Source organism: Lagenorhynchus albirostris, chromosome 20 (genome assembly GCF_949774975.1).
Source record: "Lagenorhynchus albirostris chromosome 20, mLagAlb1.1, whole genome shotgun sequence".
NCBI classification, from domain to species: domain Eukaryota; kingdom Metazoa; phylum Chordata; class Mammalia; order Artiodactyla; family Delphinidae; genus Lagenorhynchus; species Lagenorhynchus albirostris.
This window is the reverse complement of record NC_083114.1, coordinates 36,815,070-36,839,614: the sequence shown is the minus strand read 5'-3', so window position 1 is coordinate 36,839,614 and position 24,545 is coordinate 36,815,070. Positions and strand designations below refer to the sequence as shown.

Genomic DNA, 24,545 nt, shown 5'->3' with positions numbered 1-24,545 from the left:
GTTCTCCGCAGAAAGGCCCCTTCTTTCACCTCGGACCACTAACAAGGTGGCGTCTGGCCGGTGTGGGGGTTCCGCGTACAAGGGACAGAAACTGCTACACTCGCCCGGGGCTTCCGAGTCACCCAGACTCACTTCGAATTCCAGCCCTTCCACCTACTAGCTGATCACCCCACTTCTCCTCAGCTTCCCCATCCTAAAAGTGGGGCTAATAACAGCACTCGTCTCTTGGGGCTGTTGCGACGAATAAATGGTACAACGTAAATAAAGCGTTTAGCCCCCAAGCCCTTGCCTAGTAGCTATCACAAGCAGGGGCTGTGGTCATTACTGTCACCTTTTCGGCAATTCCCTGGCGGTCCAGTGGTTAGGACTCGGGGCTTCCACTGCAGGGGGCACTGGGTTCGATCTCTGGTCCGGGAACTAAGATCCTGCAAGGTGCGGTCGTCCCCAAAAGACCACAAAGATGCTGGGACGGACTGGCGCCAAGCTGGGCGGAAGGCAAGACCCAGGAGGTGGGCGGGGGTTGGTGGTGACGTGGACAGGTCCGACCCAAGCTCCCGCGGCTTCCTCTACCCCGGGTCGGTGCCAAGGGCTGGACAATCGGCGGGGTGGCTGCCCGGCTCCACCACCTCGGAACGTGCTAGGCGGCGGGTTTCGGGATGACTTCGTGCGGGTGAGTGTCCCCGAAGCAGAGAAAAGTGGGAGGTCAGACTTGGCCAGCCGGACGCGCCGTCGGGAAGCGGCCAGGTGTGGGGGCCGCGGAAGCCAGGGCCGAGGGAGGGGGCAGCCGGTCTCTAAATTAAGTCCAACCGGTCCCCTGCGTAGGTGGGGCAGCGAGGAGACAGTACCTGGGGACGGTATTGAGAGCCCCTGCTCGTTTTCCAGCGCTGCGCTCCAGGGAACACTGGTTTTCGAGGTGGAAAATTCGACGTGGAGGCTGCCTCTCGTGCTTGGAGTGCGTAGCGCTGTGGTGCCGAGCGTGGGGGGCGGCCTGGAACCCGGACGCTCTGACCAGGGCTGGACATGTGGGTCCCTGGTGATGTGGGTCCCCGGCGAGGGGACCGCGGGCTCCGGGCAGTTGGGAAACCTAGGCTGCTCCTTCTTACGCAGCTTCAGAAAACAGCCCGGGGTTTTGGAGTCAGGGGTTTCGAAAAGTAGGTTTTCAGGTTCAGGCGACAGCCTCGAGGCAGAGTGAGCGTCTGTTTTGGGGCTCCGGGCGCTAACGCCTCTAAGGAATAGCATATTAATTAACGGGGGAAAAGTAGACTTGGAGGGCTCATTTAGTTTTTATAAACCAGGAAGAAGGATCAGAAATACATTTTGTGCCTTTTATCCCCAAAGTTTACTTTTTCTTTTTCAAAACTAGAACGATCATTTAACGCTAACAAGGAAGGTGTCTCCCGACAATGCAAAAACGTGCTGGTCAGATGATGTTTTATGAGCACTAAAATGAAGCACACGTTGTACAGAGGCTGTGGCAGAGCGAGGGGAAGGAGGCAGCCCTCGTGTCGCCGAAAGTCCCTGGCTAAGGCTTTCATTACAGCACCTTCCTCATTCCCTCACCCCACATTCCTGGTGCCAACGAATTTAACGCTGGCAAGTGCTCGGCAAACTTGACTTTCCTTTCACATATGGGCAGCTGGAACCCTGAACAAAAGGTCTGGGTTTTAAATGATGTTGTTGCTGTTTAATTTACATCTCTATGATCTTAAGGCGGCTGGCCTTTGTGGCCTTGGGGAAGTAACGTTTCTTCCTCCGAAGAAACTATTTCTTTTCTTTGCCTTTTTAGTTTTCTTTTTTATTAAAAAGTATCTGGCTTTGGGGCTTCCCTGGTGGCGCAGTGGTTGGGAGTCTGCCTGCCGATGCAGGGGACACGGGTTCGTGCCCCGGTCCGGGAGGATCCCACATGCCGCGGAGCGGCTGGGCCCGTGAGCCATGGCCGCTGAGCCTGCGCTTCCGGAGCCGGTGCTCCGCAACGGGAGAGGCCACAACAGTGAGAGGCCCGCGTACCGCAAAAAAAAAAAAAAAAGTATCTGGCTTTGAAATAGGTATTTCTGATTTTTGTCCCTCTGAGATAGGCTAGTTGACTCCAACACACCCTACCAACCCAGGAAATGATCACTACAGTAGCACGCAGTAAACTCAGTAAATGTTAGTTTTTTTGCATATTAGTAAGTTTTATTTAAAACTAAAATGTCAGTGACTTAGACTAGCTGGCAGGAATAATCTAGATTTTCATATTTTTTATTCTTCGGTAATACCGCAGGACCTTCATCGGCAAATGCAGCACGTGGCATATGAGTCAGGGGAAATGAAGCAGCGTTATGTTGAGCAGCGTGTCTCCAAAAACAGTTTTCAGACTGATGGGAAATACAGACAAGAGGGCTGTTAGTTGGTAAATTCATTTCATTTCATTCAGTGTGGTGCACTTATTTGTTACGTATAGGCCCTGTTCTAGACTGTGCCACTAGTGTTCACCGAAGCACTCTTTGAAGAATTATGTCCATGCCATAGTTGTGGAAATGGAGAATGAAATGAAGTTTGCCCAAGGACTACAATGGAAGGAGCAGGTTGGAATCCAACTCCATTTGGGGATAAAGCCAGTATTTTTTTGATTGTGTGGGACATTTTATTCATAATATTTCATTCCACAGAAGTTTGATAATCCTACCACGTGCGAGGCATCATACTAGGTACTGGGAATACAACTGACACGACCTCTTGGAGAAGTTATGACTCTAGCGTATTTGACATCATCAGCTGATCATTTTTTAATACTCCCCTTCTCTATAGGACAGAATTATTTTTAGTAATAATATGTAATACCAATGATAATTACTGTTGTCTTGCTTTCTTTTCATTTGAAGACAATTTTAAAAAACTACAATTTTTAAAGATATGCAAACTGGGTAAAATATTTTATGTATGAATTAATCCATACGTGGTAAATTCACACTTACCAGACAAAATATACTTGGCAGTCTGCACTGTTTTAAATTTTAAACACTAATGAAAAACTCAAAGTGCTCACACGAATGGCCGAATTGAAGTTAACTGATGCTTGGTTTCATCTTTAAAATTGCTGTGCTATTAGTGTTTATTTCACATCTATTGCATAGATGGAGGAATGAGTAGTACCCCCGAGGTTAGGGACACAAACTTCTCCCTAAGACAGCTTGAACAATTCTGAATGTTATATATTTACTCTGATTGCAAGTTGACTCTTGAAAGGAGCCTATGTTGCTGAGCCAGGTAGTGTGTTAAAATCTCACACCATGATTGTGGATATGTCTATTTCTCCTTTGAATTCTTTCAGGATTTTGCTTTATGTATTTTGAGACTATGTTATTAGAATAAAGAATTGTTATCTCTTCCCGTGAACTGAATATGTTATAACTTGTGGTATTTATCTGTGGTTTTGGCTTTTTGTCTTAAAAGTCTACTTCATTTGATATTAATATAGAGATACCAACTTTATCTTCGTTACACTTGGTATATTTATCTCCCTTTTTACTCTCAGTGTTTCTATATCACTGTTTTAGATGTGTCTCCTGCAAACCGTGTATAATTGGGCTTCTTTTTTCCATCCGTTCTGATTGCCTTATGTTTTAATTGGAGCATTTAATCAGTTTACATTTATGTACTTATTGATACAATTGGTTTACATCTAACATCTCAATGAGTGCTTTCTGTTTGTTCTACCTGGTCTATGTTCTTCTCTTTTCTTGTGCTATTTTGTATTATTTTATTATCCCATTTTCCTATTGAATATTATTTCTTATTTGTACTACTTCTATAGTAGTTACTCTATAGATTATAACATATTCTTGACCTATCATAGTCTAAAACTACTTGGTATTTTTAATCTTCTTCCTAGACAATGCGAAGACCTTGGAACGATTTTAGTCTGTTTGCTGCCTTTCCTGATTTACATGTCATTACTTTACCCTTTTTTGGTTATAGTGTGCTTTATGATTGTTTTTACTGTTTTGTTTAGGAACAAAACAATATTAATTTACACAGTCAGTAGTCATCTAGACTTACCCACTTATTTGTCATTTTTATTTCTCTTCCTTCTTTCCTTATGATCTTCCTTCTGGAGTAATTTGCCTTTAGTAGTTACTTTAGTGCAAGTATACTGGTGACAGATTCCCTCAAATGTTGCTTGTCTGAAAATGCCTTTATGGGCACCTTCATTTTTGAATAGTTCTGATGGTATAGAAGATATTTCAGTGTCTCTGGCTTCCCGTATAATCTGCTGGAAAGTTAACTAACAATCTCTTTTATTTTATTTATTTATTATTATTATTTTTTGCGGTACGTGGGCCTCTCACTGTTGTGGCCTCTCCCGTTGCGGAGCAGAGGCTCCGGACGCGCAGGCTCAGCGGCCATGGCTCATGGGCCCAGCCGCTCCGCGGCATGTGGGATCTTCCCGGACTGGGGCACGAACCCGTGTCCCCTGCATCGGCAGGCGGACTCTCAACCACTGCGCCACCAGGGAAGCCCCCCCCGTAATATTTATTAGCTCCTTCTTTGGTGCATAGGCAACAGCCTCCACAGTATGGAATCCAGCTTCTTCCAATTTCTTCACATCATTGGCATGTATGCCACATTGCTCTAATCGAGAAATAGGTTGTGGGTCAAAGCTCTCTTCTTCTACTGAAGTATCTGCATTTGCTTCAAGCTGTATCTGCATAGCCACTACTTAGTGTTCAATACTCCGCCTGCAACGTAACTCGCCTGGGCGGGCTGCGGGCTCTGACTACAGTCCGCCGGACCCGCGCGCGCCCGACCCCGGATGGACTGCAGACCCGCTCGCCTGTGCGCCACTTCTCTACACCTTTGCTCCGGCCTTCTGCATGAAACCCAGGCGAGTTTCAGCTCCTAACTGCGCTCCTAGGGCGCGTCTCAGCTCTCTTCAGGCCTCGGTCTCAGGCGGCAGCGCCCACTCCGTCTGCCGCTCTTATTTTATTTTTTTATTGAAGTATAGTTGATTTACAATGTTTCAGGTGTACAGCAAAGCGATTCAGTTATACATATATATATCTATTCTTTTTCAGTTTCTTTTCCATTATAGGTTATTACAAGACACTGAATATAGTTCCTTGTGCTATACAGTAGGTCCTTGTTGTGTATCTGCTTTATATATATCAGCGTATATCTGTTAATCTCAAATTCCTCATTTATTCCTCCCGCCCCTCTGCCTGCCTTGGCAGTTATAGTCTGATTTATCTTCCAGTCTTGTCTAATTGTCTGTTAAATTCATCCACTTAACTTTTCAATAGTGTTATTTTATTTTGTATTTCTAAAATTTCTGTCTGTTTCCTTTTGTATTCTCCAATTTTGTGTTAAAATTCTCCATAATTAATTTACAGTTCTTTAATACTAAGTCTATTTACTTTACAATATATGTCTGATAACTCCAGTATCTGAAGCCCTGTGTTTTTATTGCCTTATTTTCCTCTTTTTAAAAATGCTATCGCCACATGTGCCAAACAATGTCTTTACAAAATAGTTCGTGAAAATAATCTGAGACCTAGGATAACTTCTGCCAGAGATGATTTATGTTTTGTTCTGCTAGGCACTGGGTTCACTAGCAATGTGGGATTGCCTCAATCCAACTTCAAGAGATGACGGGAAGCCTTATGGCCATGCCTGGGAAGTCCTATCTGATTCTGGTTCACTCCTCCGAGGTGTAAGCCATTGGAGTTCCAATGCAAAGCAAAGGGGATTCACCAGGAACGCCCCCCCCCCCAGCCCATCTCCACTCACGGTGGATCTTGGACTCTAACGTTTATTCCCTTAACCCCAAGGGGCTGAGATAAACATGCTCAGCCTGTGAGCCGCCCACTTAGGAATCAGCAAACACATCCAGAGGAAAAAGTAGCCTCCATCCTTAGCCTCCGTTATCTCTTGAATCCAGTCCCAGTAATTCCTCACCGTCTTGGTAGCCATCTGATCCTTTCAGGCAGATTTGTTGTTGTAGTTGTTCAGCTTTTCTAGTTGTCATCAGTGAGAACGTTGGTCTGAATTGCCCAGTCAATTGTTATTGGAGGCAGAAGTCTCTTTTGCCTCTAAGGCTCTTAGACTAGCCAGTAGAGGAGGCAGGAGCTCCATCAGAATGTTCTTCTGACTTTCTACCAATCACAGTAGAGGATGGGGTATAGCCAATTCTAATTTAGTTCAAGGAAAAAAGGATAATGTTATCTGTGTTCTTAATATAGTGAAGCAATTCATAGGTATTATATAATTACATAATAACTCATAGTTGTTATGTAAATAATTTGACTACGTTTCTGTTACTTGCAACCAAAAATTCCTGACTAAAATATTTAAAAGTAGTGTGTATATATCACCTTTGCCCACAATTTCACCAAACCTTTTTGGTTATTTATTTATAATTAATTAATTATTTATTTTATTTATTTGGCTATGTTGGGTCTTCGTTGCTGCTCGTGGGCTTTCTCTAGTTGCAGCGAGCGGGGGCTACTCTTCGTTGTGGTGTGCGGGCTTCTCATTGCAGTGGCTTCTCTTGTTGCGGAGCACGGGCTCTAGGCGCACAAGCTTCTTAGTCGTGGCACGTGGGCTCAGTAGTTGTGACTCACGGGCTCTAGAGTGCAGGCTCAATAGTTGTGGCGCTAGGGCTTAGTTGCTCTGCGGCATGTGGGATCTTCCCTGACCAGGGCACGAACCAGTGTCCCTTGCATTGGCAGGCGGATTCTTAACCACTGTGCCACCAGGGAAGTCCCACCCTTTTTGGTTATTAACTTAATAGGCATAAAATGCTACTTCAGGGCTTCCCTGGTGGCGCAGTGGTTGAGAGTCCGCCTGCCGATGCAGGGGACACGGGTTCGTGCCCGAGTTCGGGAAGATCCCACGTGCCGCGGAGCGGCTGGGCCCGTGAGCCATGGCCGCTGAGCCTGCGCGTCCGGAGCCTGTGCTCCGCAGCGGTGAGAGGCCCGCGTACCGCAAAAAAAAAAAAAAAAAAAAAAAAAAAAAAAGCTACTTCAGTGTTATTTTCAATATCAATCTTTTTAACTTATAGGTGAGAACAAATATTTTCCTGTGTGTTCACCTGCTAAATGTACTTTTTCTTTGGTCAGTCATTTCTTCATATTCTGTGCCCATTTATTACTTGGTGTCTTGGTGCTTTTCTCGTAGGTAAATTAAGATTAAACCTTTGCTCTCATATTTGTTAGGAACCATTTCAGTAGTCTAATACTACCCTTTTGATTTCAGTTTTTTTTTCACTGTGCAGACATTTTTAAAAGTTCTGATGCATCTTTAAATATTTAAATCTTTCTCTTTGTAGATGTTTCTATGCTGTCAAAGTGTCATGGTTCACAAAGGGATTATTGTAATAAAGCACACAGAATCATGAGACTACATTTTTAGGCAAAAGGAAAATCTTGACTAATTGGTTTCCACTGTCTGCAGAGACAGCTTAACATCAGACCCTACTTGCTCGGGTACAAGAGTGCTTTGGGGCAATGAGCATCACCACCTTTGACTGAGGACTCAGGCTGCCTCTCTAGTTTCTGCCTGGTCCCAAAGCTCTCTGTACTTGGACTAGGAGAACCACTTGGCAGGGTTAACAGCTTCACTTGGCTTGAAGGGACAAGTTGCCATCAGCTGATACACATGACAAGCTCATTTCCTTATTTCTCATTGACTTTATAAATTGGATTTTGGCCCTTTTTTGAATGTTTCTCAAATATGGTCCAACCAGAATAGCAGACCCATACAATTATAATTTTAATATCCCCTCATAAGCACATAAACAGTGTGATTTTAACAGTGTAGAACATTTGTAGTCGTCTGTTAAAAATTCGGCTGTTGAACATTTTATTAGGAATCGCCTACGGAACAATTCCTATGAATGACTGCATCACAAAATGCTGTCCCTAGCTGGAACCAGCTTTGATAAATCAAAACTCCAAGCTGAGAGGGGTCTGATCAGATGGTTGAAACTTGACTAAGAGGAAGTAAAGGCCTTTTTTCTGCGGGCATGTCTGTAACTTGAATAGGTTAAAGCATAATGCTGGCTTTGGCTTGAAAGGTAAATCTTTTGCCATGTTAAGAAAGCATCCACCTATTCTTATTTTACCTGAGGAATTTTTACTTAATTGTTTATAAATCCCAAAGTTTTATTTTTAAAATTGTCAAACTAAAGAAGGCTTGAAACAATGTTACTGAATACACTCATACACCCTGCACCTAGATCCACCTAGGTTAATATTTTACCACATTTGCTTTATCTCTCACCCCTACTTTCAAATGGCTGAACCATTGAAAAGAATTTTCAGACATCTTAACACTTCACCCGTAAATACTTGAGCATACTTCTAAGAATAACAGCATTCTCCTATATAATCATAATATAATGATCTCACCTAAAAAAAATGAACAATTCCCTAACATGATCTAACATTCAGCCCATGCTCAAATGTTCACAATTGTCCCCTAAATGGCTTTTTAAATTTATTTTATTGAAGTATAGTTGATTTACAATGATGTGTTAATTTCTATTGTATAGCAAAATGATTTAGTTATGCACATATGTATATTCTTTTTCATATTCTTTCCCATTATGATTTATCACAGGATATTGAATATAGTTCCCTGTGCTATACAGTAGGACCTTGTTGCTTATCCATTCTCTATATAATAGTTTGCACCTTCTAATCCTAAACTCCCAATCCTTCCCTCCTCCACCCCTCTCCCCCTTGGCAACCACAAGTCTGTTCTCTATGTCTGTGAGTGTTTTTTTCTTTTGGTCGCTCTGCGCGGCCTTGTGGGATCTCAGTTCCATGACTAGGGATTGAACTGAGGCCATGGCAGTGAAAGCACAGAATCCTAACCACTAGGCCACCAGGGAACTCCCCTGTGAGTCTGTTTCTGTTTTGTAGATAAGTTCATTTGTGTCATATTTTAGATTCTACATATAAGTGATTATCATATGATATTTTTCTCTGACTTACTTCACTTAGTGTGATAATCTCTAGGTCCAGTCAACATGCTGCAAATGGCATTATTTCATTCTTTTTTATGGCCAAGTAGTATTCCACTGTGTGTGTGTGTGTGTGTGTGTGTGTGTGTGTGTGTTATATACATATATACCACATCTTCTTTTATCCATTTATCTATCAATAGACATTTAGATTGCGTCCATGTCTTGGCTATTGTAAATAGCACTATTGTAAATAGTGCTGCAGTGAACATTGTGGTGCATGTGTCTTCTCGAATTATAGCTTTCTCCGAATATTTGCCCAGGAGTGGGATTGCAGGATCATATCGCAACTCTATTTTTAGTTTGAGGAACCTCCATACTGTTTTCCGTAGCAGCTGCACCAATTTACATCTCAACCAACAGTGTAGGAGGGTTCTGTTTTCTTCACATCCTCTGCAGCATTTGTTATTTGTAGATTTTTAAGTTATGGCCATTCTGACTAATGTGAGATGGTACCTCACTGTAGTTTTGATTTGCATTTCTCTAATAATTAGGGCTAAATGTCTTTCAAAACTGTTTTTTGAAACAATGATCCAGTCAAAGTTCACACATTGCATTTTGTTGTTTGATCTTTTTAGTCTCCTTAAACTATCAAAAGCTATCCCATCCCTCCACTTTTTTCTTTTTTCTCTTTTCATAGCATTGTCTTTTTGAAGAGTCCAGGCCAGTTGTCTTACAGAACGTTCCACATCCTGATGTGTCTGATAGTTGTTGATAGTGTTATTCAGTTTGCTTTTTTATTTGCTGTTATTTCCTATAAACTGGTAGTGAGGTCTCTGAGTCTTGATTACATTTTGATTCAACATTTTTGGCATTAATACTCCATAAGTGATTTGTGTGCTTCATATCACATCATATCAGGGGGACATTTTGTTAGGCTGTCTCACTATTAGTGATGCTCATTTGGATCACGTGGTTAAGGTAGTGACTACCTGATCATTCCATTGTAAAGGTGAGTTTTTTTCTCTTTATAAATAGTAAGCAATCTGGACGTTGGCACCATTCAATATCCTGCTCCCCAACAGCCTTCCACCCACTGGTTTTAACATGCATTGATGGTCCTGGCCAGAATCATTTATTACATTGGTGGTAGCAAAGTGGCGATTTATTTCTCTAATTCTATCATTTCTCCTACATACATTAATTTTCATTTTTTTGTAAAGAGGAGCTTTTTTTCTTCAATGGAAGATTAAGATTTCAATTACAGAAAAATTGATAAAAGATTAAGATTTCAATTACAAAAAAATTGATAAAATATATTTGCATGCAAAAATATAAGCAAAGAAAAAAGGGAAAAGTTCTGGAGGTCCATTGTACAACAATGTGAACAATATACTTAACGTTACTGAGCTGTACACTTAGAAATGGTTAAGGTGGTAAACTTTATGTTTATTCCCACAATTAAACATTTTTTTTAAAGAAAAAAGACAAGTGACAAATTGGGAAAGACAACCTTAGCTATTTACACCACAGACAAAAGGTGAATATCTCTGTACATCAAGAGCTTCTAAAATTAGGGGAGGAAAAGCCTGTAGAAGAATGCGCTAGAGCAGGGCTTCTCCAATTGTGGGCCGTAGAATCCCGAGGGTCCCAGTGACCCTCAGGGAGTCTGCAAGGTGAAAACTATTTCATGATAATAGTAAGATGCTACTTGCTTTTTTCACTGTGCTGACATTTGCACTGACGATGCAAAGGCAATGATGGGCAAAACTGCTGCTGGTACCTTAGCTTGAACTGGTGGGAGTTGTACTTTCCCACCACACTCAGGGAAAAAAGCCAGTTTACTTTAGAATATCCTTGATGAAACAGTAAAATCGATTGATTTTTTTTTAAAAAGTGTCAATTTTAAGTAGATTTTTTGATGATAGGTACACGTAAAACATTCCTGACAGAGACTGAAGTGCAGTGATTGTTGTCTCAAGAAAAAGTGCTTGTGCAATTTGAGTAGCGAGCTGAAGTAGCTGCTTTTCTTTTTTTTTTTTTTAACTTATTTATTTTTGGCTGTGTTGGGTCTTCATTGCTGCAGGAGGGCTTTCTTTAGTTGTGGCGAGCAGGGGGCTACTCTTCATGGTGGTGTGTGAGCTTCTCATTGTGGTGGCTTCTCTTGTTACGGAGCACAGGCTCTAGGCGCGTAGGCTTCAGTAGTTGTGGCACGTGAGCTCAGTAGTTGTGGCTCGCGGGCTCTAGAGCACAGGCTCAGTAGTTGTGACACACAGGCTTGGCTGCTCCGTGGCATGTGGGATCTTCCTGGATCAGGGCTCTAACCCGTGTCCCACGCACTGGCAGGTGGATCCTTAACCACTGCACCACCAGGGAAGACCCTGAAGTAGCTGCTTTTTAATGGAAATCTCTTTTTTTCTTTTTCTGTTTTTGGCTGCGTTGGGTCTTTGTTGCTGCGCCCAGTCCTTCTCTAGTTGCAGTGAGCGGGGACTACTCTTTGTTGCAGTGTACGGGCTTCGTATTGCCGTGGCTTCTCTTGTTGCCGAGCACTGGCTGTAGAGCGCGGGCTTCAGTAGTTGTGGCTCACGGGCTCTAGAGCACAGGCTCAGTAGATGTGGTGCACGGGCTTAGCTGCTCCGCGACATGTGGGATCTTCCCGGACCAGGGCTCGAACCCATGTGCCCCGCACTGGCAGACGGATTCCTAACCACTGCGCAACCAGGGCAGCCCCTGAAGTAGATGCTTTTTAAAGGAAATGTTTTTTGCTTGAAAGAATAAGAATGAATAAGAATAAGCTGGTTATTCAGACTTCTGTACTGGGTAGATGTCTTCTCAAAAAAATGGACCATGTGATGCACCAGTTGCCAGTATTAGTTGCCAATCATAAAGTTCAAGCTTTCCATAAATTAGAACTTTGTAAAACTTATTTCCACCGCAATGAGTTTGACAGTCTTAATATTTAAAGACTTTTCTGATGAGATTGGTGTTGATATTAATGAATGTGAATTCTCCATATTGCATTAAAAATACATCAGCAGGGCTTCCCTGGTGGCGCAGTGGTTAAGAATCCGCCCGCCAATATAGGGGACACGGGTTCAAGCCCTGGTCCAGGAAGATCCCACATGCCGCGGAGCAACTAAGCCCGTGCGCCACAACTACTGAGCTCACGTGCTGCAACTACTGAAGCCCTCACGCCTAGAGCCTGTGCTCCGCAACAAGAGAAGCTGCGACAATGAGAAGCCTGAGCACCACAAGGAAAAGTAGCCCCCGCTCGTCGCAACTAGAGAAAGCCAGTGCGCAGCAACAAAGACCCAACACAGCTAATAAATAAATAAATAAATAAATAAATGCATAAGCATTTGGGGGATCAGCATAACTCAGTTAACCAATATTTTCCATATGACTAATGTATAGTGTAATAAAATCATGAGTAGGTAAAAGATGCATTCAAAGTCCAAGTCATACCAGTGGATTTTAATGTTAACAGTGTACAAAAAATTCATTGACTTAGGGCTGGAAAACGAGAGTCACACACACACACACACACACACCCCAAAATTTCCATTACTAAGAGTCAGATTTTGGCTTCAAAACCAGCCCCCAAGAAACCTACCCAAAGCCCCCGAGAAATTACAGGAATTCTAATTTTCTTCTTCTGGGCAACCTTCTCTGGGTCAACCCTCTAAACACCCCTCTCCCAGCATCTTCCATTACTCACCACCCCTCCTCCACCCTCAGCATCACCCCAGACCCTGATTTTCTGATGATGCCCATTCTAACTGGTGTGAGGTGATACCTCATTGTAGTTTTTTATTTTTGTGTGTGTGTGTGTGTGTGTGTGTGTGTGTGTGTGTGTGTGTGTGTTTGTGTGTGTGTGTTACGCGGGCCTCTCACTGCCATGGCCTCTCCCGTTACGGAGCACAGGCTCCGGACGCGCAGGCTAGCGGCCATGGCTCACGGGCCAAGCCGCTCCGCGGCACGTGGGATCCCCCCGGACCGGGGCACGAACCCGTGTCCCCAGCATCGGCAGGCGGACTCTCAACCACTGCACCACCAGGGAAGCCCTCATTGTAGTTTTGATTTGCATTTCTCTAATGATTAATGATGTTGAACATTCTTTCATGTGTTTGTTGGCAGTCTGTATATCTTCTTTGGAGAAATGTCTATTTAGGTCTTCTGCCCATTTTTGGATTGGGTTGTTTGTTTTTTTGTTATTGAGCTGCATGAGCTGCTTGTAAATTTTGGAAATTAATCCTTTGTCAGTTGCTTCATTTGCAAATATTTTCTCCCATTCTGAGGGTTGTCTTTTGGTCTTGTTTGTGGTTTCCTTTGCTGTGCAAAAGTTTTAAGTTTCATTAGGTCCCATTTGTTTATTTTTGTTTTTATTTCCATTTCTCTAGGAGGTGGGTCAAAAAGGATCTTGCTGTGATTTATGTCATAGAGTGTTCTGCCTATGTTTTCCTCTAAGAGTTTGATAGTTTCTGGCCTTACATTTAGGTCTTTAATCCATTTTGAGTTTATTTTTGTGTATGGTGTTAGGGAGTGTTCTAATTTCATACTTTTACATGTACCTGTCCAGTTTTCCCAGCACCACTTATTGAAGAGGCTGTCCTTTCTCCACTGTACATTCCTGCCTCCTTTATCAAAGATAAGGTGACCATATGTGCGTGGGTTTATCTCTGGGCTTTCTATCCTGTTCCATTGATCTATGTTTCTGTTTTTGTGCCAGTACCATACTGTCTTGTTTACTGTAGCTTTGTAGTATAGTTTGAAGTCAGGGAGCTTGATTCCTCCAGCTCCATTTTTCGTTCTCAAGATTGCTTTGGCTATTCGGGGTCTTTTGTGTTTCCATACAAATTGTGAAATATTTGTTCTAGCTCTGTGAAAAATGCCTGTGGTAGTTTGATAGGGATTGCATTGAATCTGTAGATTGCTTTGGGTGGTAGAGTCATTTTCACAATGTTGATTCTTCCAATCCAAGAAAATGGTATACTCTCCATCTATTTGTATCATCTTTAATTTCTTTCATCAGTGTCTTATAATTTTCTGCATACAGGTCTTTTGTCTCCTTAGGTAGGTTTATTCCTAGATATTTTATTCTTTTTGTTGCAATGGTAAATGGGAGTGTTTTCTTAATTTCACTTTCAGATTTTTCATCATTAGTGTATAGGAATGCCAGAGATTACTGTGCATTAATTTTGTATCCTGCTACTTTACCAAATTCATTGATTAGCTCTAGTAGTTTTCTGGTAGCATCTTTAGGATTCTCTACATATAGTATCATGTCATCTGCAAACAGTGACAGCTTTATTTCTTCTTTTCCGATTTGGATTCCTTTTATTTCTTTTCCTTCTCTGTTTGCTGTGGCTAGAACTTCCAAAACTCTGTTGAATAATAGTGGTGAGAGTGGGCAACTTGTCTTGTTCCTGATCTTAGTGGAAATGGTTTCAGTTTTTCACCATTGAGGACGATGTTGGCTGTGGGTTTGTCATATATGGCCTTTATTATGTTGAGGAAAGTTCCCTCTATGCCTACTTTCTGCAGGGTTTTTATCATAAATGGGTGTTGAATTTTGTCGAAAGCTTTCTCTGCATCTATTGAGATGATCATATGGTTTTTCTCCTTCAATTTGTTAATATGGTGTAACACGTTGATTGATTTGCGTATATTGAAGAATCCTTGCATTCCTGGAATAAACCCCACTTGATCATGGTGTATGGTCTTTTTTTTTTTTTTGCGGTACGCAGGCCTCTCACCGCCGTGGCCTCTCCCGTTGCAGAGCACAGACTCCGGACGCGCAGGCTCAGCGGCCATGGCGCACGGGCCCACCTGCTCCACGGCACATGTGGGATCTTCCTGGACCGGGGCACGAACCTGTGTCCCCTGCATTGGCAGGCGGACTCTCAACCACTGTGCCACCAGGGAAGCCCATGTATGATCCTTTTAATGTGCTGTTGGATTCTGTTTGCTAGTATTTTGTTGAGGATTTTTGCATGTATGTTCATCAGTGATATTGGCCTGTAGTTTTCTTTCTTTGTGACATCTTTGTCTGGTTTTGGTATCAGGGTGATGGTGGCCTCACAGAATGAGTTTGGGAATGTTCCTCCCTCTGCTATATTTTGGAAGAGTTTGAGAAGGATAGGTGTTAGCTCTTCTCTAAATGTTTGATAGAATTCACCTGTGAATCCATCTGGTCCTGGGTTTTTGTTTGTTGGAAGATTTTTAATCACAGTTCCAATTTCAGTGCTTGTGATTGGTCTGTTCATATTTTCTATTTCTTCCTGGTTCAGTCTCGGCAGGTTTTGCATTTCTAAGAATTTGTCCATTTCTTCCAGTTTGTCCATTTTATTGGCATAGAGTTGCTTGTAGCAGTCTCTTAGGATGCTTTGTATTTCTGCGGTGTCTGTTGTAACTTCTCCTTTTTCATTTCTAATTCTATTGATCTGAGTCTTCTCCCTTTTTTTCTTGATGAGTCTGGCTAATGGTTTATCAATTTTGTTTATCTTCTCAAAGAACCAGTTTTTAGTTTTATTGATCTTTGCTATCGTTTCCTTCATTTCTTTTTCATTTATTTCTGATCTGATCTTTATGATTTCTTTCCTTCTGCTAACTTTGGGGTTTTTCTGTTCTTCTTTCTCTAATTGCTTTAGGTGCAAGGTTAAGTTGTTTATTTGAGATGTTTCCTGTTTCTTAAGGTAGGATTGTGTTGCTATAAACTTCCCTCTTAGAACTGCTTTTGCTACATCTCATAGGTTTTGTGTCATCGTGTCTCCATTGTCATTTGTTTCTAGGTATTTTTTGATTTCCTCTTTGATTTCTTCAGTGATCACTTGGTTATTAAGTAGTGTATTGTTTAGCCTCCATGTGTTTGTATTTTTTACAGATCTTTTCCTGTAATTGATATCTAGTCTCATAGCGTTGTGGTTGGAAAATATACTTGATACAATTTCAATATTCTTAAATTTACCAAGACTAGATTTGTGACCCAAGATATGATCTATCCTGGAGAATGTTCCATGAGCACTTGAGAAAAATGTGTATTCTGCTGTTTTTGGATGGAATGTCCTATAAATATCAATTAAGTCCATCTTGTTTAATGTATCATTTAAAGCTTGTGTTTCCTTATTTATTTTCATTTTGGATGATCTGTCCATTGGTGAAAATGGGGTGTTAACGTCCCCTACTATGATTGTGTTACTGTCGATTTCCCCTTTTATGCCTGTTAGCATTTGCCTTATGTATTGAGGTGCTCCTATGTTGGGTGCATAAATATTTACAGTTGTTATATTTTCTTCTTGGATCGATCCCTTGATCATTATGTAGTGTCCTTCTTTGTCTCTTGTAATAGTCTTTATTTTAAAGTCTATTTTGTCTGACATGAGAACTGCTACTGCAGCTTTCTTCTGATATCCACATGCATGGAATATCTTTTTCCATCCCCTCACTTTCAGTCTGTACGTATCCCTAGGTCTGAAGTGGGTCTCTTGTAGACAGCATATATATGGGTCTTGTTTTTGTATCCATTCAGCCAGTCTGTGTCCTTTGGTGGGAGCATTTAATCCATTTACATTTAAGGTAATTATAGATATGTATGTTCCTATTACCATTTACTTAATTGTTTTGGGTTTGTTATTGTAGGTCTTTTCCTTCTCTTGTGTTTCTTGCCTGGAGAAGTTCCTTTAGCATTTGTTGTAAAGCTGGTTTGGTGGTGCTGAACTCTCTCAGCTTTTGCTTGTCTGTAAAAGTCTTAATTTCTCCATCAAATCTGAATGAGATCGTTGCTGGGTAGAGTAATCTTGGTTGTAGGTTTTTCTCCTTCATCACTTTAAATATGTCCTGCCACTCCCTACTGGCTTGCAGAGTTTCTGCTGAAAGATCAGCTGTTTACCTTATGGGGAGTCCCTTGTCTGTTATTTGTTGTTTTTCCCTTGCTGCTTTTAATATGTTTTCTTTGTATTTAATTTTTGATAGTTTGATTAATATGTGTCTTTGCGTGTTTCTCCTTGGATTTATCCTGTATGGGACTCTCTGTGCTTCCTGGACTTATTAACTATTTCTTTTCCCATATTAGGGAAGTTTTCAACTATAATCTCTTCAAATATTTTCTCAGTCCCTTTCTTTTTCTCTTCTTCTTCTGGGACCCCTATAATTCGAATGTTGCTGCGTTTAATATTGTCCCAGAGGTCTCTGAGACTGTCCACAGTTCTTTTCATTCTTTTTTCTTTTCTTTTCTTTTTTTTTTTTTTGTAGTACGCGGGCCTCTCACTGCCGTGGCCTCTCCCGTTGCGGAGCACAGCCTCCGGATGCACAGGCTCAGCGGCCATGGCTCACGGGCGCAGCCACTCCGCGGCATGTGGGATCTTCCCGGACCGGGGCATGAACCCGTGTCCCCTGCATCGGCAGGTGGACTCTCAACCACTGCGCCACCAGGGAAGCCCCATTCTTTTTTCTTTATTCTGCTCTGCAGTAGTTATTTCCACTATTTTGTCTTCCAGGTCACTTATCCATTCTTCTGCCTCAGTTATTCTGCTATTGATCCCTTCTAGAGTATTTTTAATTTCATTTATTGTGGTTCATCATTGCTTGTTTCCTCTTTAGTTTTTCTAGGTTCTTGTTAAATGTTTCTTGCATTTTCTCTATTCTATTTCCAAGATTTTGGATCATCTTTACTATCATTATTCTGAATTCTTTTTCAGGTAGACTGCCTATTTCCTATTCATTTGTTAGGTCTGGTGGGTTTTTACCTTGCTCCTTCATCTGCTGTGTTTTTCGGTCTTTTCATTTCGCTTATCTTACTGTGTTTGGGGTCTCCTTTTCGCAGGCTGCAGGTTCGTAGTTCCTGTTGTTTTGGGTGTCTGTCCCCAGTGGCTAAGGTTGGTTCAGTGGGTTGTGTAGGTTTCCTGGTGGAGGGGACTAGTGCCTGTGTTCTGGTGGATGAGGCTGGATCTTGTCTTTCTGGTGGGCAGGTCCACGTCTGGTGGTGTGTTTTGGGGTGTCTGTAGCCTTATTATGATTTTAGGCAGCCTCTCTGCTAATGGATGGGGCTGTGTTCCTGTCTTGCTAGTTGTGTGGCTTAGGGTGTCCGGCACTGTAGCTTGCTGCTCGTTGAATGAAGCTGGGTCTTGGCGTTGAGATGGAGCTCTCTGGGAGATTTTCGCCGTTTCATATTACGTGGAGCTGGGAGGTCTCTTGTGGACCAGTGTCCTGAACCTGGCTCTCCCACCTCAGTGGCACAGTCCTGACGCCTGGCTGGCGCACCAAGAGCCTGTCCTCCACATGGCTCAGAATAAAAGGGAGAAAAAATAGAAAGAAAGAAAGAGGATAAAATAAAGTAAGATAAAATAAAATAAAGTTATTAAAATAAAAATAACTATTAATAAAAAAGTTTTAAAAAGTAAAAAAAAAAAAGATAAAAACTGGATGGTCAGTATCCTAGGACAAATGGTGAAAGCAAAGCTATACAGACAAAATCTCACACAGAAGCATACACATACACACTCACAAAAAGGGGAAAAGGGGAAAAAAATAATATATCTTGCTCCCAAAGTCCACCTCCTCAATTTGGGATAATTCGTTGTCTATTCAGGTATTCCACAGATGCAGGTACATCAAGTTGATTGTGGAGCTTTAATCCGCTGCTTCTGAGGCTGCTGGGAGAGCTTTCCCTTTCTCTTCTTTGTTCTCACAGCTCCCGGGGTTCAGCTTTGAATCTGGCCCCGCCTCTGCGTGTAGGTCGCTAGAGGGCGTCTGTTCTTCGCTCAGACAGGACGGGGTTAAAGGAGCAGCTGCTTCGGGGGCTCTGGCTCACTCAGGCCGGGGGGAAGGGAGGGGCACGGAGCGCGGGGGCGGGCCTGCGGCGGCAGAGGCCAGCGTGACGTTGCACCAGCCTGAGGCGTGCCGTGCGTTCTTCCGGGGTAGTTGTCCCTGGATCCCGGGACCCTGGCAGTGGCGGGCTGCACAGGCTCCCCGGAAGGGGGGTGTGGAGAGTGACCTGTGCTCGTACACAGGCTTCTTGGTGGCGGCAGCAGCAGCCTTAGCGTCTCATGTCTGTCTCTGGGGTCCACGCTTTTAGCCGCGACTCGCGCCCGTCTCTGGAGCTCCTTTAAGCAGCGCTCTTAATATCCTCTCCTCGCGCACCAGGAAACAGAGGTAAGAAAAAGTCTCTTGCCTCTTCGGCAGGTCCAGACTTTTCCCCGGACTCCCTCCCGGCTAGCCGTGGCGCACTAACCCCTTCAGGCTATGTTCAAGTCGCCAACCCCAGTCCTCTCCCGGCGCTCTGACCGAAACCCGAGCCTCAGCTCCCAGCCCCGCCCGCCCCGGCGGGTGAGCAGACAAGCCTCTCGGGCTGGTGAGTGCTGGTCGGCACTGATCCTCTGTGCGGGAATCTCTCCGCTTTGCCCTCCGCACCCCTGTTGCTGCACTCTCCTCCGTGGCCCCGAGGCTCCCCCCCTCCGCCACCCGCAGTCTCTGCCCGCGAAGGGGCTTCCTAGTGTGTGGAAACCCTTCCTCCTTCACAGCTCCCTCCTACTGGTGCAGGTCCTGTCCCTATCCTTTTGTCTCTGTTTATTCTTTTTTCTTTTGCCCTACCCAGGTACGTGGGGCGTTTCTTGCCTTTTGGGAGGTCTGAGGTCTTCTGCCAGCGTTCAGTAGGTGTTCTGTAGGAGTTGTTCCACGTGTAGATGTATTTCTGATGTATCTGTGGGGAGGAAGGTGATCTCCGCGTCTTACTCTTCCGCCATCTTCTCCAAATCCCCCCAGATACGATGATTCCGGCCCGCTGTCCCCACTACTGTCGCAGCTTCGGCCGCCGGGGCCTCTCCAGAGCCAGCAGCCTCAGTGAGGCCGCCCTCCCCTTGGGCTCCGGGGCAGTTCCGCGATGGCGGAGGAAGAGACCTCGAGCCGGAAGTTCCAGCTCTGCGGAAACGCGGGCTCCGTTCTGGGTGCAGGGTGTAGGACCGCTCTGCCCCGAGGCCTTCTGGGAGGGAGGGGGCGCCGGGGGAGGGAGCTTCCAGGAGTGCAGGGCCCCGTCGGGGGTCCTGGAGGGCTGCTAATCTTTTAAGAAACTACCACTTCTTGATTTTTGGTGTGGTATCAAAGATGAATATCCACAATTATCTGAAAACGCGATTAAAATGTTTCTCCCTTTTCCAGTTATACATCTGTGTGGGGCCGTATTTTCTTCATATACTTCAACCAAACAACATATCATAACAGATTGAATGCAGAAACAATGTGAGGATTCATTTTATCTATTAAGCTAAACATTAGATAGGCAAAAATGTTAAACGACGCTACTTTTCTCACTACTTTTTATTTGGAAAAATGTAGGTTTTTTTCATAAAATGTGTTATTTGTGTTAACATGTAATGGGCTTATTATTTTACTTCTGAATTAATAAATACTTCTAAAAACTCCTCAAATTTAATTTCCAAAATGGTAAACATTGACAGATATAAGCCACAAATACAAAAGCTCTTTGGGGGTCCTCCATAATTTTTAAGATTATAAAGAGGTCCTGAGACCAAAAATACTCAGAACCAGTGATTTGGGCAAGCATCAAATGGCTGCTAATATCCCCTGAAAGAGAGATGATGAGCTATTCTGTGCCTCGCCTCCCGGATGGAGGGGCACACACCATCACCTATGAAGTAGTTTTCTCAGAAATCAAACCTGAATTTGACTGAGCCTCTCGATCTAACTACAAATTTATAGAAAATACAGGGGACAAAGGAACATGACCCAGGGGGCTGAAATCAGCACAGTCCAGATGTGGAAAATCCAAATCATGTAGGATAAACAACATGGTTCCTTCAACAAATAAGTTGCAAGAAAAAAATAGATATAGGGGAATCTGTATATTAAAAGGAACTGATGAGACATATCAACCCGTGTATGGACCTTATTTGGATTCTACTTTGATCCTTAAAAAAAAAAAAGACAAAAGGGAAAGTTAAACTCTGTGGACATTTGATGGTATTAGAGAATGATTGTTAGATTTTTAGCTGATAATGGTATTGTGTGTCTGTGTAAGGACTCTTATCTGAAGCCTTAAGCAAAGAAGGAAAACTTCCATGAGTATTGCAGAATAAGAAATATTTTTTATAGGAATTAACACAATTGTGGGACAAGCTGGGGAAAAAAAGTTCCAAAAAAAAAAAAAGAATTAGAGAAAAGTTACCAGCCACCTTGTCACAGGTGAATGAGCTGGAACTTGCAAGAATTCAGAAGCAGGGCTTCCCTGGTGGCGCAGTGGTTAAGAATCTGCCTGCCAGTGCAGGGGGCATGGGCTTGAGCCCTGGTCTGGGAAGATCCCACATGCCGCGGAGAAACTAAACCCATGTGCCACAACTACTGAAGCCCGCACACCTAGAGCCCATGCTCTGCAACAAAAGAAGCCACCGCAATGAGAAGCCTGCACACCACAACGAAGAGTAGACCCCGTTCGCCGCAACTAGAGAAAGTTTTTTTGTGCGCAGCCACAAAGGCCCAATGCAGCCAAAAATTTAAGAAATAAATAAATTTTAAAAAGAAAAAAAGAAAGAATTCAGAAGCATCTGTTTTTCTGGAGTACAGCCACAAACAGAGTTGCTGGAGAAGTATATGAAAGCTTGTCCCTCATGGTTACCACTACTGTGAATTCTCAGAGGAAGTTCTGATAGTGAACCTGGGGTAGCTGGTCAGCAGGACCGGTAGTTGGGAAGGAGTGCTGGACCCAGAGTCGAGGGAAAGAGGATCAAGTGGATGGAACTTGCCAGTACCTGCAGTGCCTCTAAATCTCATGCAAATTTCTCTTGTGGCCATCACTAACCTGGCGTTACACAGGGAAGGGAATTCAAGGAAACGTGGTTCCAGCTCGGGTCATTTGAGTACAAAACTACCACATTACCCTTCAGAGATAGAATATTTGCTGATGAAATGATATGATGTCAAGATTTTCTTCAAAATGATTTGAGAAGTGAGGGAAATAGGTAAAAAAATAGATAAATCCATTTTGTACAGGAGTAGAAGGTGGGTAATGGGTACAGTAAAATTTATTTTATTTTTCTCTTTATTTTTTGTATTAACTTGGATTTTTTTCTATAATTAAAAAGTTTTTTTTTTTTAAGTACCCCACTCACCCCTTGCATTTTTTTCCCTTGGGTATCATTAGCTTCATGGGTTTTATTTATTTATTTATTTATTTGCGGTACGCGGGCCTCTCACTGTTGTGGCCTCTCCTGTTGCGGAGCACAGGCTCTGGACGCGCAGGCTCAGCGGCCATGGCTCATGGGCCCAGCCGCTCTGCGGCATGTGGGATCTTCCCGGCCCGGGGCACGAACCCGTGTCCCCTGCATCAGCAGGCAGACTCTCAACCACTGTGCCACCAGGGAAGCCTCATGGGTTTTATTTTATTTTATTCAATGTGTTATAGTTAATTATAGCCATTGTTCTTGTTGATGTATCAATTGTCCCAAATATGGCTGGTAGAAGACCCTAAACTGGCTTCTTTTTCTTTGGACATAACTGTGGTCTTCTTAGACAGCTTCCTTCCTTTCTGACACCACAGGATATTCCAGACTTGCTTTGAATTTTCCTTGCCCCAAAGCCAGAATCAACCATTTCTCCAAGGGGCTCTGATTTCCTTTAGAAGGGAATACTGTATGGAAACCAAGATCCAGATGTTAGGTGTGCTTATGATTATTAGTGTGGTGTCATTTCTTTTAGGTCCTTTCTTTTAAAAAATTTTTTATTATAGTTGATTTACAATGTGTTAATTTCTGCTGTACAGCAACGTGACTCAGTTGTACATATATATATATTCTTTTTCATATTTTTTCATTATGGTTTATCACAGGATATTGAATATAGTTCCCTGTGCTATGCAGTAGGACCGTGTTGTTTACCCATTCTCTATATAATAGTTTGCATCTGCTAATCCCAAACTCCCAGTCCTTCACTCCCCCACTCCCACTTCTCCCTTGGCAACCACAGTCTGTTCTCTATGTCTGTGAGTCTGTTTCAATTTTATAGATATGTTCATTTGTGTCATATTTTAGATTTCACATATAAGTGATATCATATGGTATTCGTCTTTCTTTCTGACTTACTTTGCTCAGTAATCTCCAGGTCCATCCATGTTGCTGCAAATGGTATTATTATTTTATTTTTTATGGCTGAGTAATACTCCATTGTGTGTGTGTGTGTGTGTGTGTATATTATATATATGTGTGTATATATATAATATATATTATATTATATATATTATATATATAATATATATATTATATATATATTATATATATTATATATATACACACACACACACCACATCTTCTTTATCCATTCATCTGACAATGGACATTTAGGCTGTTTGGCTATTGGCTATTGTAAATAGTACTGCTATGGACATAGGGGTGCATGTATCTTTTCGAATTATAGTTTTGTCTGGGTATATGCCCAGGAGTGGGATTGCTGGATCATATGGTAGCTCTGATTTAGTTTCTCCATAGTGGCTGCACCAATTTACATTCCTAGCAGCAGTGTAGGAGAGTTCCCTTTCTCCACACCCTCTCCAACATTTATTATTTGTAGACTTTTTAGTGATGGCCATTCTGACTGGTGTGACGTGGTACCTCGTTGTAGTTTTGATTTGCATTTCTCTAATAATTAGCGATGATGAGCATCTTTTCATATGCCTCTTGGCCATCTGTATGTCTTCTCTGGAGAAATGTCTATTTAGGTCTTCTCCCATTTTTGATTGAGTTGTTTGTTTTTTTGTTATTGAATTGTATGTTTGTATGTTTTGGAAATTAAGCCCTTGTCAGTCACATTATTTGCAAATATTTTCTCCCAGTCCGTAGGTTGTCTTTTTGTTTTGTTTATGGTTTCCTTTGTTGTGCAAAAGCTTGTAAGTTTGATTAGATTCCATTTGTTTATTTTTGCTTTTCTATTGCCTTGGGAGACGTTTTTGGTCCTTTCTTAAATGAGGGATGTTTAACAAATTAAGAATGGATGTTGGATTTTATTAAATACTTTTTAAATCATCTGTCAAGGGCTTCCCTTGTGGCGCAGTGGTTAAGAATCTGCCTGTTAGTGCAGGGGACACGGGTTCTATCCCTGGTCAGGGAAGATTCCACATGCCACGGAGCAACTAAGTCTGTGCGCCACAACTACTAAGCCTGCGCTCTAAATCCCGCGAGCCACAACTACTGAAGCCCGGGTGCCTAGAGCCTGTGCTCTGCAACAAAAGAAGCCACCGCATGAGAAGCCCGCGTGCAGCAACGAAGACCCAACGCAGCCAAAAATAAATAAATAAATTTATTTTAAAAAAACATCTGTCAATATAATCATATTGGGTTTTCTCCTGACCTGAATTTTCTCTTGGTGAAATTTATTAATAAATTGTGTGATTGTTGGGAGGCAGAGACATCGAATAATATCCTTCTAACTGAGAATGAATTTTGATACCGGAAAACGAAGCAGGCAACTCCATTAAGTACAGTTATGAAGTTTATTGTGGGTAACTTACATATGGGCTGGATCTGGCAGAGGATCCAGAGGCATTCAAAGCTGCACTCTGTGCTGCAGAAAAGGGTACAGGGGGATTTAAAGGGCCAAA

The 24,545-nt window shown here is 42.6% G+C and overlaps 1 protein-coding gene across 1 annotated transcript in view; it reads left to right on the top strand.

Annotated features, from left to right (window-relative positions):
- Nucleotides 1-518: 518 nt before the first annotated feature.
- B4GALNT2 (beta-1,4-N-acetyl-galactosaminyltransferase 2) overlaps nucleotides 519-24,545 on the top strand; it is a 41,947-nt gene continuing 17,920 nt past the window's right edge. Inside the window, exons 1-2 of the mRNA XM_060135722.1 lie at nucleotides 519-670; nucleotides 1,364-1,655. The gene's annotated coding sequence lies outside the window, so the exon portion shown is untranslated. The remainder of the gene's footprint in view (nucleotides 671-1,363; nucleotides 1,656-24,545) is intronic.